Source organism: Ahaetulla prasina, chromosome 5 (assembly GCF_028640845.1).
Source record: "Ahaetulla prasina isolate Xishuangbanna chromosome 5, ASM2864084v1, whole genome shotgun sequence".
Classification (NCBI taxonomy): Eukaryota; Metazoa; Chordata; class Lepidosauria; order Squamata; family Colubridae; genus Ahaetulla; species Ahaetulla prasina.
The window spans coordinates 94,067,346-94,085,431 of record NC_080543.1 but is presented as its reverse complement, the minus strand read 5'-3'; the positions used below and the strand labels follow the sequence as shown (position 1 = coordinate 94,085,431).

General features: G+C 34.4%; 1 protein-coding gene across 1 annotated transcript in view; it reads left to right on the top strand.

The window, feature by feature from the left end:
* GABRG3 (gamma-aminobutyric acid type A receptor subunit gamma3) overlaps positions 1-18,086 on the top strand; it is a 472,076-nt gene that overhangs the window by 230,504 nt on the left and 223,486 nt on the right. The gene's annotated exons all lie outside the window — the stretch shown is intronic.

Genomic DNA, 18,086 nt, shown 5'->3' with positions numbered 1-18,086 from the left:
TTTTACATTGTGGCAACCAAACTGGATGCAATATTCCAAGTGTGGTCTTACTAAGGCATTAAAAAGTGGTATCAAGACTTCATATGATCTTGATTCTATCCCTCTGTTAATGCAGCCTAGGGCTGTGTTGGCTTTTTTGGCAGCTATAGCACACTGCTGGCATATTTAAGTAATTGCCAACTAGGACTCCATGGTCCCTCTCACAATTACTACTATTGGACCAGGTACCATTTATACTATACCTGTGCATTTGGCTTTTCTTGCCTATATGTAAAACCTTACTTTTTTTACCATTGAATTTCGTTTTGTTAGATAGGGGCCAATGTTCAAGTCTGTCAAGATCCTTCTGTATCTTAAGCCTGTCTTCTGGAGTGTTGGCTATTCCTGCCAGCTTGGTGCATTCTGCAAAATTGATGAGTTCCACATCTAACTCCTCATCTAAATCATTGATGAAGAAATTGAAGAGTACTGGACCAAAGACAGAGCCCTGGGGTACCCCGCTTTTTTAAAGCTGAAACTGGTACAGTATCTTAGTTTTGCTTTGACAAATTCTGAGTCCATATTTGTTTTATAATTTCTCAAAAGTTTTCATCTGTGAAAATGAAGTGAGGAATTCTGTCTCTATGAAAGTTCTCATAGATTGAAAAGTACCTAAAAAGGATAGATAGGTTTCTGACTTCTGAGAAGAGCTATATAAAACTTAGGTAATCAAGTCATGGTAATGGAAAAATCTTAATTGAAACATACAGTACATCTGCACTAATTCATGCTTGCTAATAGAATTTGCAAAGACAATGTTTTTGATGGAATGAATTTAAATATTTTCAAGTTGTTATTGGTTGGCTGATTACCAAACAACCCTGAAGGTTAAACTACAAGGAAAAATTAAATGCTCAGATTTGACATGGTCCCTGCTCAGACTGTTTTATTGACTCATTTAATGAAGCAGTTCATCAAAATGGACAAATGTAGATACTCTTGGTTTCACTGACATAATGATGCTTAGATTCTTTTATTAATTTCTAAGGAATTGCAAATACTTCTATAATTTTAGATGACTTCAGTTGTAGGGCAAAAATTAGCACCCTCCCACTTTTGAATATTTGAAGTGCGTTATTGTGAATGTAATATAGTCACCCATGTCTGTACTTCAGAAAGCAGATAAAATCTTCATCAGCCGGCACCCTTATTTTCTACATTTGTGTGTTATGTAGTCAAGCAAGTATATAAATGGAATGTGAAGGGCGCATGAATAAGCAAAACAAATAAGAAAATGACAAAGTTAAGGCTGGACCTACACCATTAACTCTGATACTGGGTGTGTGCATACTGCTGTGTTGTTAAAACTCAATTACTAATTCTCAAATAATGCATCAGATAATATAACCAAGAAAGATATGCATGCAGTTCACAGTACTTTTTGCCACATAGCTTTAAAAATCTTTAAACTGGTTTAAGAGTCGAACATAATGGCAGTCTTTAATAATACACTGCAATTACAAACCTCAAATCTCATTCTTTGCAAGAAAATTTTGGGATGGCAGACTGATTTCTCCCCCCCCCCCAGCAAATTAGATACTGAATCTGATAACCCTGACAACAACACCCACAAAAGACAAAAATATCACAGCATGCAAACTGAACCTGCAGCTATTTGAATAAAAGACGTGAACAGCCAACACAATTCAGATAAACAGAAATGGTAATTCTTCTTGTGACGGAAATGTTGCTGTCAAACTGATTAAAATGTTATCATAAAATGAATACTTACACATAAATGCAATGAAATATTAGATAGAAAAACAATTAGGGGAATGGTAGAAAGATTAAATTGCATTTTGAAAGCAAGAGTCTGGCTCTTTGTAATTCCAGAGATAAAACCTGTTGCAAGACTAAATATAATGACTTCTAATACATGTTAAAATAAAAGCCACACAGAAATTCAACTTTTATTTTAATGTGCAATATTTCATATAGCCTTTCTTTATGTTTATTTTATTTTATTTTTTATTTATTTTATTTGTCATAACAGCATACATAAGCATAAGAATGAAGCAACAGTAGGACAGGAACGGTAGGCAAGTTTGTGCTCTTATGCATGCTTTCTTTCTTAGGAAAGGGGTGAGGTCAATAGTAGATAGTTTTTGGTTGAAGCTTTGGGGACTTTGAGAAGAGACCACAGAGTCAGGTAGTGTATTCCAAGTATTAACAACTCTGTTACTGAAGTCATATTTTCTGCAATCAAGATTGGAGCGGTTAACATTAAGTTTAAATCTATTGTTTGCTCCTGTATTGTTGTGATTGAAGCTGAAGTAGTCTTTGACAGGAAGGACATTGTAATAGATGATTCTATGAGTTAAGCTCAACTCATGCCAAAGACGGCGTAGTTCTAAATTTTCTAAACCCAGGATTTCAAGTCTGGTGTCATAAGGTATTTTGTTGTATTCAGAGGAGTACAGAACTCTTCTTGTAAAATATTTCTGGACACATTCAATTGTGTTGATGTCTGAAATGTGGTATGGTTTCCAGACAGGCGAGCTGTATTCAAGAATTGGTGTAGCAAATGTTTTGTAAGCTCTGGTTAGTAGTATAGTTTTTCTGGAGAAGAAGCTACGTAAGATTAGGTTTACAACTTTTAATGACTTTTTTGTAATGTAGTTGCAATGTTATTGCATATTTTATATATATTATATATACATATATACATACATACATACATACATACATACATACATACATACATACATACATACATATATATATATATATATATATATATATATATATATATATATATAAATAAAACATATATTGTTACTGAATATTATTTCCAAAAAAGTGGTGTAGATAAAAATGTTCATTTTATTTAGATTTTAGCCTTATTTCTCCATATTCATTTAGGTAGTCAGAAGATATATATCTATAATCAAATATAGATTATAAATTAGATCTACTTAGAACATATTTTATGTTCTAAATAGATTTTTAGAATGGGCCTCTGTGGCTCAGACTGGTAAGACAGTCTGTTATTAACACATGTAAGAGCCTGAAAAACCTTATTTTCTTTTCTTTTTCCTGGTCTAAGGTAACTGGTTGTAGCAAGAGTAATGGTGGAAGAAAACTATGGCTACTTTACAATTGTTAAAGACAATTTTTTACAAATGTAAAAAGTTGTAAAATACAAGTCCTGAAGTTTTGAAATGTGCTTTTGCTTACCAAATGCTGCTGCTGCTATTATGATGATGATGATGATGATGATTAAGATTTATTTGTCACCCATCTTGTTTCAAAGTGACTCTGGGTAGCTTACAACATAAATATATATATAATTATCAAATATATATATAAAATTATCAAATATACAGACAGAATAAAATCATTGAGACAAGATGAAGAAAGGAGCAGCCAGATACACAGGAGGGGGAGTAGGATTAGCTCTTAATCAATAAATCAGATGCCATTTGAAGCCCCCCCCCAATTGGGGCCCAAAGCCATCTGGCAGAACCAGGTCTTAAGGCTCTTACGGAAAGTCAGATGGATAGGAGCCAATTTTAAAACATAATTATTTTGTCTTATTTTTTAGGTTAAAAAATTAGGGATCTATTCTTTCATCTATTCCTTCAGTTCTGTTTGTCAGAAGTCACAATACTATGAAGAGTTTCCTACAGCATTAAAAATAACATAAAAATAAAATTTCATCTAGTATGTCCTGTTCAGTTTGGTTTTTAATTGAAGTAAAATATGATGGTGATTCTGTTACATGCAGGTTCTTCTTTTTGTAATGTAGAACATCAGTTGTGTGGGAAATAAATAGCAGCAGGACCAAATGAGTAAAAGAGACTCTTACTGCTCCCCAATAGCATGGTTTCAGTGAAATTTGCATACTTCAACCTGTATTGTGGTTAGAGGAAATTCCTTTGTCACCATCATTTCAAATTACTATTAACATAGCATTCATTAATATATAACAGGAGGACACATTTGGAGCTATGGCACTAATGGTAATCCTTAGAAGAAACAAAGTCTGTGTGCAATGTCATTAATGTGTATGCATCTACATATATATATATATATATATATTTGTTTTCTGATACAATAAAAATTGGAAGTGTCCAATTTTACATGGGAGAAAACCCGAACAACCAAAGACCTACATATATATATATATATATATATATATATATATATATATATATATATATATATATATTTGAGAATGACTGACGAGTCTCATTCGTCATCTTCAGGCTTCAGCTTCGTGCTTCTGGGAGACTTCGTCGAAACGTCGCCAAGACACTTCCAATTTTACACGGGAGAAAACCCGAACAACCAAAGACCTATATACAAACACCCGTGAAAACCTCAGAAAACAAATATATATATATATATATATATATATATATATATATATATATATATATATATATATATATATATATATATATATAAAATATATATTCCAAAATTAATATTGTTAAGCAAGACCTTGGTTAAGTGAATGTTGCCCCATTTTACAACCTTTCTTGCCTCTCTTGTTAAGTGAATCACTGCAGTTGATAAGTTAGTAACCCGGTTGTTAAGTGAAACTGGATTCCCCATGGACTTTGCTTGTCAGAAGTTGCAAAAGGGGATCACATGACCCTGGGACGCTGCAACCGTCATAAATATGAATAAGGTGCCAAGCGCCTGAATTTTGATCACATGATCATGTGGCTGCTGTAAAGGTCGTACCTGTGAAAAATGATCAAAAGTCACTTTTTTTCAGTGCTGTTGTAACTTTGAATGGTCACTAACCGAACTGATATAAATCAAGGACTACCTGTACTCATTGCATAATTGCCTTTCGGTATATGCAACATTAATGATGGTGCCGAAAGACATAATGAGACATTTAAAGCATGAGATAAGAAAAAGAAAAGAAATTAGTAACAATGTTTATTCTGAGTCTTCAAATCTTAATGTCTTTAGAAATGATCCTACCTTCTACCATGTCCCTATACAGCTTTGTACAGAGCCTTTTGAACTGCCATAAAGGTAACAAGCAATCAAGTCCCCATTCAGCCATGAAGTTTATTGTTTGGCCTTCAGTAAATTAATGCTTTTCAGTTTAACCTAAATTAAGAGATTATCATGTCAAAATGCTGAACACAGAGGAAGAGAAACATATTGCTCTCTGGCAAACTTAGGGAAATAGTAGAATATAAATAGTTTTACAATAATTACTTCACACAAGTCCCCCCTTCGTTTTTCATTTATCAAATGTCAGAAGATAAGATTTTGAATGACTCAGTTTGTAGAAAACCATTGGTGTGCAATGAATGTTATGTGGAAAATCTCCAAAGAATTCATTGGGAAAATAAGATGATATAATATAAATTCTTACCATGAATAGTTTCAGACTTTCCTGTGTATGAAATGTACCTCATGAAATGGATTATCAGTAATGCCACTGTGAAGGCAATGGAGAATGGATTTTTTAAAAAAATGAAGGAATATCTCCATGCATACAAATGAATGGTTTGGACTATCACCTGAGAGAAACAAGAGGGAAATAGATTTTTGTTTTTCTCCTAATTTTCACAGAGGAAAAAAAACCCTCAATTATTTCTGGCTTTTTGTACACAAATCTTTATGTGTTCTTACCTAAAACATATATTTTAAAAAATATATGTTGAGATTTGCCTCTTCTAAAATGATTCGATTGGCACATCTTTGGGACATCGTTTGGGGCATCCTGAGGAAGGTAAAACAAAAACCCAACAGTCAACATGGCAATGTACTGTGCAGTCACAGGCACAATCTTGAACTTTTTCACACATCAACACACATGATAAAGCCCTGAACTGCCCCCCTCCTTTTTTTTGCTTGTTTTTAAGGGATGTTCAGATCCGAGTCCAAAACAAAAACAAAAGGGAATAATATTTAAAATGTTTAGGACAGAGAGAAAATGACTAAGGAGAAAGGGAATTAATTAAAATGTTCATGTTAACTTTCTTTTTTCTTTTAAATCTTTGGCAGAGCATATATCACAGCCAAACTTTGATTCCTGACATTCTTCCTGCCCGTTACTGAGGCATGCCTGTCCAAAATATTGAACAACCTGATGTCTGTAATTAACCTTTTTTTTAATTGATCAGAAAAACTGGAAAGAAATGCATCATTTTTTTAAATGTAAGGACCTTCCCTTTGTTGCAAATGTCAGGCAACATCCTGCTTTGAAAATCTTTGAGGAATAAAATCATTAAGTTCCAAAATGGAAGTCAAATAACTGCCTCATCCCCTCTTTCTTCCCACAAACACACAATGTTTTCCTATAAATTGGATGGTGAGTTGTCTTTCAGTCTTACCCTTGGATTTCCTGACTTGCTAGTGCTAAGTCAGGAACTGATTATGTAATTTTGTTAGTTTATAAAAGATTTATCAATTACCTCAATCAGGTATATTCAGTAATACAATTCAATAATAATAGTAAGAATGCAAAGATGTTCTGGAAAATCCCAAATTTTTACAAGCCCAATTTCTTTGTTTGAAAGAAAAGTTGGTAACAAAGAACCTTCAAATAATTTCTATTTCACTTTGCAAGTACTAATTATCTTTCTCCCTGCCCCACCCCTTTATCAGAAATCAGGTCCTTTTTTAAGGCTAGACAATGGCACAATTGCTCTGGGGTTCACACATGTATAGTTCAGGATTTGACATTTATTTGTTTGTTTGTTTATTTTATAATATTTTTATGCCCACCCATCTTAACCCAAACTCTGGGCAGTCCACAACCCCCCAAAAATAAAAATAATATATCAACAAAATAAAACATTAAAACAAAAAAGTATTGATGGAGCACTACTTTTAACTTAGGAAGTCAAACTAATCAGTTAAACCATAATTCTAAGAAATTAACATTCTATCCAGGGGTGAAATCCAGTAGGTTCTAACAAGTTCTGGAGAACCCATAGCGAAAATTTTGAGTAGTTCGGAGAACCAGCAAATACCACCTCTGGCTGGCCCCAGAGTGGGGTGGGAGATTTTGCAGTATTCTTCCCCTGCCACCCCCATCAAGCCACGCCCACAGAACTGGTAGGGAAAAAATTTGAATTTCACCCTTGATTCTATCACTAGGATTTGAATCATCTAAAAGAGCCCAGTTTGGAATCACAGTCAAAAAAGAGAAATGGCAGCTGCCGTAAAAGAATCTTGAATGGATAAAGGAGCAGCTACTAAATTACAAGGAAACAAAAAAGTATGAAAACAAAAGAGTGTTGATTGCAAGATTTTTCAAGAAGTTAAATAACACAGAATGACAATTCCTAGCTACTGATTAAATTCAAACTGATATTTTTGTTTGATTATAGATAGCTGGAAATTTAAAAGGGGAACATAGTAAAATGGAAATAATTATATGAATTGGTGTATCAGGAAAACTATACTTCTAATTTTGATTGTACAATTGATATTATTTTAATTCTAAGGTCAGTTCTCAGAGGTTATAAGTATGTTATTCATTTATTCAGTTATGCTTACAGTTATAAGTATGTATTCAAGTAAACGAAAAGATGGACATATATAAGTAATCACTTTCATCATTCAGATAATTCCACCTGTGATTAACATTTCAGTTATACAGAATAGTTTGCAAACCAGCAGAATTTAGTTTTTAATCATAAATCACCTAAACTATTTCCATGAATCATATGTTCATTTGATGATGTATTCTTGATCCTTACCATATTCACTTGGATAAAAATCCCACTGATTTACTCTGAAATAAGTATATTGAGAAATAAACATTTATTTCTGCATTGAAGTAGTAAGAAATCAATTTTTATTGAACATGCATTCTGAATTAATCCTTTTTGAATATATACAGGAAATATCATAAAATGTTTTCTGTAATCTGTATTTATCTAAAGAGATAAACACTGATAAATTATTTAGCATACTACATCTTTCCATTCTAGATTTATACATAATCTTTGTCTTCCATCATCAGTATTGATGATGTTGTCCAGATGATTTGGATTTAAGCTTCTATTAACCCCAGGATAGCAAATGATTATAGTTGTCTAAAAGACCTAGAAGGCACTAGTTTTTCTTATGAAGCCACATTTCTCAAATTCTTAGTTATGAAAGTTACTGAAGAAACTTGAAAAAAATCCCATCATGATATCTGTCCTTATTTTAACCAGGCACAATTAAAAAGACCATCATGGTAAGATATTCTGTGTAGGATAAAGCAGTTTTTCTTGACTTCAGAAATTTTAACCCATTGGAAAGTTCCTAAAGTCAAGAAACACTGTGATAATGAAAAGATAATGAAGAAGCTTTTCTGGGTTCAGGATTCTGCAGATATTCAGCCTATGAGCTAAAGGGATTTGACTAAATCTACCATCTATCCCTGTCGTGGGTGTAATCTGAAAGTAATAAAGTGAGCTTAGCAAAACATAGAACCTGAATATGCATTTTCATACAACATGAACCACTTTTACAGAAAGAGTATTTTGATTAAATAGTTAACTTGAGGAAGCATGTTAGCCAAATATATTGGTGTTATGGGAATCAAATAAAATTGCAAAAGCTCTCTCCTGTTATAATAAATCAAGTTTCTGAATTTTAACACTCAGGAAATCTAATAGATCAGTAATCCCAAAGGTAATTTGCCTTGCTATCAAAGTGTTGTGCAAGTCAGCAGCCAATTATCTGGGAGAACGAAAACCAGAATCCTAAAATTACATAACAAACATAAATTGTCCTTAAATTAGTGAAAATGAAGGAGGGAATAAAACAAGCAGATGCCTTTTTAACTGTATTCTGCCTTGAGGATTTATTTGTGATCAATAGTTTTATAGATTAAAAAGAGCCATGAAAAGAAAAATATTCTACTTTATGGAAATTTAAGTTTCCTCACTCACAAAATGCTGCTTTTACTGTTTGAAACTCTTTAGTTGTAGCACTCAGCAAATTACAAAGATTACTTTTTTGATACCACTCAGGGATATTGTCATCTCCTTGTACTATACATCTGAAACCTTTTTTTTTTTTTTTGCATTGTACAGTAATATTTGATTGATAGCTAAAAAGCAAAGAGCCAGGTTATTGCATAGAGAGAGAGAGTTTGAAGTACAGTAGTAGTTAAGGTACTGGGCTAGAAATGGAGAGACCATGTTTTCTAGTCCTGCCTTAGGCACAAAGCCAGCTGGGTGATGTTGGACCAGTCCCTCTGTTTCAGCCCGAGGAAGAAGGAGCTAGGGGCAAGTTACTTCTGAAAATCTTGTCAAGAAAACTGTATGAAATGGTTCAAGCAGTCACCAGAAGACAATACTGAGTTGAAGGTATAAAAAGAAAAAGAAAAGAAAAGACAGGAAAAGAAAAGAAAGGGAAGAAAGGAAAAAAAAGAAATGACCTGTCCTATGGCATTGGCATGATTCAGATAAAAATATGATTGAAAAGCTTCCTGCCAAATGAAGGCAGGAAGTAATTTGGCCAAACAAATCTATTGATTAAAACAAAACACAGGGAGGCAACCTATCTGCATTTTTAGAAAGTTTGGTTAATCAGAATACCAGGGACCGAAGAATTACATGCTGATCAAGTAATCCATGTGTATTTCTAGGCAGCTCCATGCTGTCTACAGGTAATTTCCATTAGCAAAGAGCACATTCTCTAGTACAGAGAGAGAACATAGCTGAATTCTGGAAAGGAACCTGTTGTGATGTTACTATAACAACTGGAGAAACCGTTACTGTGACAGCAGAAGGTTACTATGGCAACAGAAGGCAACTTTTGTAATTTGAGGAAGTAAGAAAGAACATTGCTATTACCTCTAATGTCAGCCAGGTAATTAGTACAATACAAGAGCATGTCTATAGTGCCAAAGTTGCCAGATGTGCTTTATTGCTAACTATATTTTTAGAAACAAAGAAATTAGGTACGGAACTGCATATTTTCCCCAAATCATAGTCTGGATATCTTCTGATGGGGCTTGTATTTGATATTAATGTATTCAATTTCCACTAGTAATACCAGAGTTCTTTCTCTTACAAGTAAATTCAATATATTCAAATGAAAGCACTGTCACATAATTAAAATTGCTTAATATCATGATATTTCTACTTCTTCGTTTCTGTTTATTCATCCATCCTGCCAACAGCCAATCAGCCAATCAGCCAACCAGATACCTATACATAACAGAAGGCTGGAAACTTAAAGCTGAATAACTTAGTGACAGCAAATCTGCATGGCAAATAAAAATATTTAAACATGTTTCATTTTAAATAACAATATATTTGGAATAGATGTGCTATAAGACTGGATAGCCTTAGAACAATGATAAATTATCTAACAATGGTTTGATCCTTTGATCAGTGTCATTTAAAAAAACATAGACTATGCAGCCAGTATATTAGAAAAACTTTCTTTTTCTTTCTGATAATTCAACACATGACACTAACAAATATGAGTTATGACCTAAAATATAAAACTAAAAACTCTGGATCAGACTAAATATGTACAATACCTTATCCTACAATTTTTTTTCCTCCAAAATCATCTAGTGTGTGCATTAAGGTTAGCTGGAAAAGTCTGGCTTGTGGGTTTCACAGCTGGGTTTGGTTGATGGTCCAATAGACCAGGGGTCTCCAACCTTGACAACTTTAAGCCTGGCAGACTTCAACTCTCAGAATTCCCCAGCCAACTGACTGGGGAATTCTGGGAGTTGAAGTCCGCCAGGCTTAAAGTTGCCAAGGTTGGAGACCCCCTCGCAATAGACTAGGCAGGGTTAAGGAATGGGTTGAAATAGACTTCCTTCCACTATTTAAATATCCTTCTCAGCAGGAAATGAGAGGCCTACTGCATCAGAATTAAGGCAGCTTCTTGAAAACTAGTACCCCAAACAGCTTTACCTTTCAAAAATTTGTCTAATCTGCTTTTGAGGTTAAGGGTTAACCCTGCCTAGTCTATTGTGGGGGTCTTCAACCTTGGCAACCTTTTGAAGTCATTTTTGTGGTATGTTTCACTACATTCTGAAGTTTAAGATATATATTTCAAACTGAAATGAACCATATAATTCTTACGAAACAAGATGGGAAACATCCACTGTGAAAATCCTATCATTGTCATAGGGAATGAATAGATCTGGTCAATTTTTTTCTGTGTAAATTTTGTATCTATGAATTCATAAATCCATTCTAACAAAACTTTGAATTTACATGTCTTTCTTTCAGGGAATCCACATGACAAATTAGATTCACACTTTATGTGTACATGTATGTGAATTTTATCATTAAAATCTGGTTTGTAAATGTTCAGTTTTGATATGTTTTAAGACAACACTTAATACTGAAGCTGGAAAGTAACAAAACATATGCATTTGGATTTGCACATTGTTCAGAAAACACAAATCATCTAATTTCCAAATACAGCTGTGTGTTTTTTAATCAATTAAACCTTCGGCATCTCTAAATAACCATTATGTCATCTTATCTAAAAATGATTATCATGAGGGAAAGAGAAGGGAAGTTTTGCAGTTAAATCATGTTTTAATGCTAGGTTACTCAGAAGTAAATACCACTGATGTCAGTATGACATACTCCATAGAATATATATATTTAAGACAACTGTCTTGGAAACTTAATATATCACTTTTGTTCATGGGTTTAACATAAAGGAAATCTTTCTGTTACAAAACTTTATGTATAAAGACTATAAATGTTATTCATATCTTTCTACTAAGTTTGAGAGATGGGATTTTGTTGGATTCATATAAGGGTGGAAAATGGATTGAAGTAAATGTAATCATAAATAAATATTAGAGATAAAAGTAGGATATGCTAAATATTGAGCCACAAGGTTCTGTCCTTAGAAAGGTTGTACACTGCCGTTAGTTATATTGTACACTTGATTCTAATAGGTTGTCATCAAGACTATATCTATCAGTTTATATGGAGGACTGTTTTGCAAGATAAAAAAAGTTCATCTGGTTCTCAATTTTAGATTAAACATATCTGATTAATGAATTGGAATTCTAGAAGACCAAGACTGCTGCCCTTATCCTTCTTCTGAACAAACTTGCTACTCTGAAATAACACAGGTAGGCACATTTTGGAGAGTAGCCACAGGTCTGATAACCCAACAAGTTGTTGTGACACAGTTAATGCTGATATCTTTCTTATTTATTAAGCTGGGGACAATAGATTTCCCACCCATTAACTGATCGGGCATTCATCAACAGTTACAGGGAATTGCAAGCAATCCACTAATATCTTTCCTATAGGGAAATAGACTAACCCACTTTTCATTTGTTAAAAGGTGTTCATAATTAATGGGATTTACATGGATCCCATAATTAATGGGATTTACATGGATTTCATTTCATTCTCATAACATCAACTCTGTAAAGTAGTTTAGACAAAGAGATAAATGGGCCAATGTAACCCAGTCATTTCCATGACTGAGGGTAGAACTGAACCTTGTTCTCCATTTTATTCCAACATCTTAATTTTAACTACAGTGGCTCTCCTGCTTATCAGTAAATTATATCATTTTCCTCTGATCATAATAGAAATATTTTGCCAAGCAGTTCTTTCATAGTGCATCACACTCTTCTTCCCCATACCAAAACATATGTGACTTCAATACAAAACAGGAATTCCTACTCATAAATCCAACAAATACTGAATAAAAATTTCTGTATTCTCTCAGAACTCCATTCCTTGCATCCAAAGTTCCTAACAATACTTCCTATATTCTTTTTCATCTATTTTAAAGTCTTGGCTTAGGTCCTTACTATGTTTCTACGAAGAGATGTCCTAACATGCCAATTGTTGCAGTTAGCACCTCCTCAACAGCCATCTATCTCAAATCTCCCAGAAAGCATTGCTGTTGTTGTTAGTCACATACTCATGTCCAACCCAACACTACCCCATGGACAATGTTCCTCCAGGCCTTCCTGTCCTCTACTATCCCCCAGAATCCATTTAAATTTACACCGACTGCTTCAGTGATTTTATCCACCCACCTCCAAATGGACTTTGCTTTCTCTTAATATGGCCAACTAATGATATTCACAATTCTGTGCTGGTCCTATTAGCACAACTGGAAGCAGAACTCTCTTTCAATATTTTGAATATGAAATCAAAGCTGCCATGAATGACTGACATAAAATTACATTCCCTGACAAAGAATATGCGGACTGATGTTCTTACCTATAGACACCATTCAAGCATTTACTTTCCTATATCTAAATGGGTAAAACAGCAAGATTACAAGATCCACTTTTGTGTCACAATTAATAATAAGAGACTCCTTTTTTGGAGTGAACTAGCATTGCCAACCCTTCTGGCACATAACAAAACCTAAAGTTCAGGTGCAAAAACAGGATTGATGAGTTTTATTCTTTTGAGTTCTGCCCAGTAGAGGGGAATCTTTGCCAGCTTTCCAGTAAGTTTTCCTGACAACCCTGAAAACCCAGTGATTACAACCAGCAAAGCAGAAGTTTGTGCATCTTAGAAAAGCTAATGTAAGAGGTTAATAGGATCCTTGAACAATTATATTCTTAAAATCTAATTGAATATTACTACATTGATCATCTAAAGATTCTACTAGATAATTTGAAGACTGTAATGCTGTCCTTTCTTCATCTGAACTTTCTTTCTCCTAAAAGAAGTATTGAGGAAATATTTCAACATTACACTGTGGTAAAACCCTTCAGATAAAGTTCTCTAAAAGGTCTATTATCCCTGCTGTTTCATTCTCGTGTTCCTGGCATTTTGAAGTTTTCTCATTATTGTCTATAGACTAATCTTTGCTTCAATCAAACTTGAAACACATTCAGTCAAATAAGAGTGCTACAGAATCTCAAATCACAGAGGTCAGCTGAATCAAGTTCTCCTTGAATCTTGAATCTCCAATATGGATGAAATCTGAATTAATTTGCACAGGTCTTATTTAAAGCAATTTCTCAAATGTTTAAAGATGTACATTAAAATACATAGTGTGGCCAAACTAGACTCATTAAAATAATAATTTGAAATAATGCATGATGTAGAAAATTGCTCACTTCTAATTTTTAGGACTGCAGAAGTATGCACCAAAAAACAAAAGCAAAAGCAAAAAAATAAATAAATCTCAATCCATCAGAGAAAAATTAAAATGTATCAACTGGACTAGTAAACTGTAATATTCAGTACTAAAGAAAACAGTTCTAAAAGCAAAATCGAGCAATAACTGGTCATTTCATAACTAATTTATGGATGAATTATTCTCTTTAACTTCCTTGGTTTAATTTTAATTTAATTTTCCACTTACAGACTGCCCAACTGTCAAACTCGGTGGCTAACAAATTTAAAAGCAAGTACAGCATTAATTAGCAAAGATCATAGCCACCTAGAAATGGATGAACCATAAGAAATAAACAAAATACTACAAGAGATTGAGCCCATCCTAACCCAAGGCCTTAGGACATACAGAGTTCTCTGAGAAGTTGCTGCAGGTGCTGCAATAGAGAAGGTTTTGTAGCTTCCTAGGTCCCTCTAGATGCAATTGTTTAACAAAAAAAACCCTGAAGCATACTCATTCTACCCAATTTTACTGAAAGGCAGAAACAATCAAAGAAAGACAATTACATAGATAACCTTGGCTCAGTGGCTGACGCTGAACTTGTTGATAAGAAAGGTCGCAGTTTTGCAGTTCAAATCCCTAGTATAGGTCTCCTGCGCAGGGGGTTGGACTAGATGACCTCCAAGGTCCCTTCCAACTTTGTTACTGTTACCTGGTCCCTTGCTAGGGAGGGGTTTATAGGTTGTAACCAGCACCTTGAACTGTACTTGAAAGCCAACAGTCAACCAATGCAGCTTGTGTAGAGTGGTATCAGACGGACATAAAATGGTGTGTCCATTACTGCTCTCACTGTTGTATTCTGGACCAGCTGTAGTTTGTGAATGGTCTACAATGGCAGCCCGACCTTCAGTGCATTGCAATCATTCATTTGTGATGTAGCTAGAGTGTGAAAGACCATCTGGAAGGCCTCCCAATCCAATAATGAGTGTATCTGTCATGCCACATAAATTTGTACAAAAGCTGTCTTGGCCACAGCCGCCACCTGCTCTTCAAACAAGACTTGTGAGTCAAAAAAAACCTCCCAAAGATTGAGGACCAATCTTAATTAGGGAAGTTCTACCCTATCCAATACTATAAGTGAAAATCCCTCAGATAAGTTGGCTCAATTATCAATAGAGCTTTGGTCTTATTATCTTGAGATTGGCAAAGCCCTCAGATGTGGCATCGGGCATCAATAGCATCACTTAGTGGCCTGGGGTCAAGATAACATTATTTAAAATTGGGTATCATCAGCAAACTGCCGGTAGGGAAGTCTGAAGCAGCTCATGACCTCATTTAACTTAACTTAAAGCTATTTCCTTTTGCTTCCAGAGTGCTTAAAATACCTGAAGATATACAGTATATTAAATTCACTGCAATCATAATTTAATTTCTTATTTAAAACCATTCCGCTTTATGAAGCTGGGCCATAATTCATATTGTCAGTAAATGTCAGTAATTTTTTTAAAAAAAAATTCTCAGGACTCCAATAAATGTCATAACGCATTGGCTTTTACTGGTGAATCTTGAAGTGTTTCTGATTTATTACTTTAGTTTTCAAGTAAAAAAAATAGCATAAGGAAAACAAAATAAAAGGTGAATGGTTCTGATATAATCTACATCTTATCAAGATGAAGAGCAGTACTGAAATACATTAATAATTCCAAACCAATGGAGAGCAAGCTAAATGTTTAGAAGTTAGATAGACTTGACAGATATGCTGGGTTTTAATAAATCTCCTAAAATGCTAGCCAATATTATCAGAATATTGAAATGTGTGGTTTCTTTTCTTAAGGGAGTTGATATTAGTTGTCATTATGCTTATAAAGTAAAGATGGGTTCTGTCAATAAAATCAGCCACAGGTATTAATGAAGGCAAATATCGTTATAATGCAGCTGCACAAATGCAATGCCTAACACAATGGTAGTACCCTATTCTGCTTTAGTCAGGTTTTATCTGGAATTATGTAAAGATAAGAACCTGGAACAGACAAACACACACCTAATTTATTAAGCATCTCCTGATAGGTTACCAATTACTTCACAATCTTCATTGCCCTCTGAGTAAGTTCTGGTTTTCTTCCTTCCTTCCTTCCTTCCTTCCTTCCTTCCTTCCTTCCTTCCTTCCTTCCTTCCATCCATCCATCCATCCATCCATCCATCTATCTATCTATCTATCTATCTAATCTATCTATCTATCTATCATCTCCCCGAGAAGAGATGCTGAAGTGTTGATAATATGATATTTTTCAAATGTTTGAAGGGCTACTATATAAATTACAGTATTGTCTGTTTTTCCAAAGAACCAGTAGTTTCAGATTATGGAAAGTCAGGTTTTGACTGCAAAATAGCCTTGGAATGTATCAAATTTTCTTTCATTAAACATTTTAAATCAAAAAAAAGGTGACCATTTACTATGAATGCTGTAGAAGATTTCCTGAGTGGATGGATGGATAATTGCATAATTATTGAGGTTCCCTTGTAATCTTCAGATTCAGTTAATTTTACTAGTGTTATCTTCATCTACCAAACATGACTTCTCTTCTTTGTTTTTGTTTTTGTTTTTGTTTTCCTCATAGGCATTTGGTGATCAGTGATGAAGAAAAGTAGCTTAGCTAGCTCTGTCTCTTCTTAGCCATTGCATCTCTGGTTTCCTCTGTCTGGGCAATTGATGATAAATGGATAAATGGAAGGGATACAGTTCAGTGTATTGTGTCCATGTTTGTAGACAGAGATATGGATAAATGCATTGAATGGTTGCTGTGGGCATAATTAATTGAGCCTTTTCTGGTCAGCGACAACTACAAAACCTAGCTGATTTTTGAAAGTCAACTAGGGCTCTCCTTGGTTAGTACAGGTTGTCCTCAACTTACGACTGAGGCCAAAATGTATGCAGCTAAGTGAGAAATTTGTTAAGTGAATTTTGCCCCATTTTATGACCTTTCTTACCACAGTTGTTAAGTGAATCACTGCAGTTGTTAAATGAATCTGGCTTCCCCACTGGTTTTGGTTGTCAGAAAGTTGCAAAAGGTGATCACATGACCCCGGGACATTGCAACCATTAAAAATATGCGTCAGTTGCAGAGATGGGTTTCAGCAGGTTCTTAGCAGTTCTGGAGAACTGGTAACGAAAATTTTGAGTAGTTCGGAGAACTGGTTGTAAAAATTCTGACTGGCTTCACCCCCATTTATTTTCTGCCTCCCAAGTCCCAGCTAGTCAGGAGGAAATGGGGATTTTGCAGTAACCTTCCCCTGGATTGGGGTAGGAATGGAGATTTTATACTATCCTTCCCCTGCCACTACCAAGCCATGCACACCAAGCCACACCCACAGAACCTGTAGTAAAAACATTTGAAACACACCACTGGTCAGTTGCCAAGCATCTGAATTTAGATCACATGATTCTGAGGATGTTTCAATGATTTATTTATTTATTTTTATTTATTTATTTATTTATATTTATATACCGCCCTATCTCCCTAAGGACTCAGGGCGGTTCACAGGCAGTTAAAACACATATAAATACAGATTAAAAACAACAATTAAAAAACTTATTCTATAGCCTAATTTTTAAAACAATATAAATAATAAAAACCCCTTAAAACCAATTTTTTTAAAATCTAATCCAGTCCCGCGCAGATGAATAGGTGTGTTTTAAGCTCGCGACGAAAGGTTCATGTGAAAAATGGTCATAAGTCACTTTTTCCAGCTCCAAACAGTCTACCTTTATTTTATTGGGAGACTGGAAAGTCAAAAATACATTTGCGAAAGTTACTTGGATGTGTCTCTGACAATCATCAAATACCCAATTCTTTATCTTTTTACCTAGTTAGTGGCTTAGTAATGCCTCATTCAGCATTTATTTATTTTGTCAAGTACGTATTAGCTAATATATATAAGCATGAATTGAATACATAAAAACGCTGCCTTGGGGGACACTGCTATCAGGATACAGGATTTGATAGGGCACTCCCTATTTTGATCACTTGTTAGAAGCA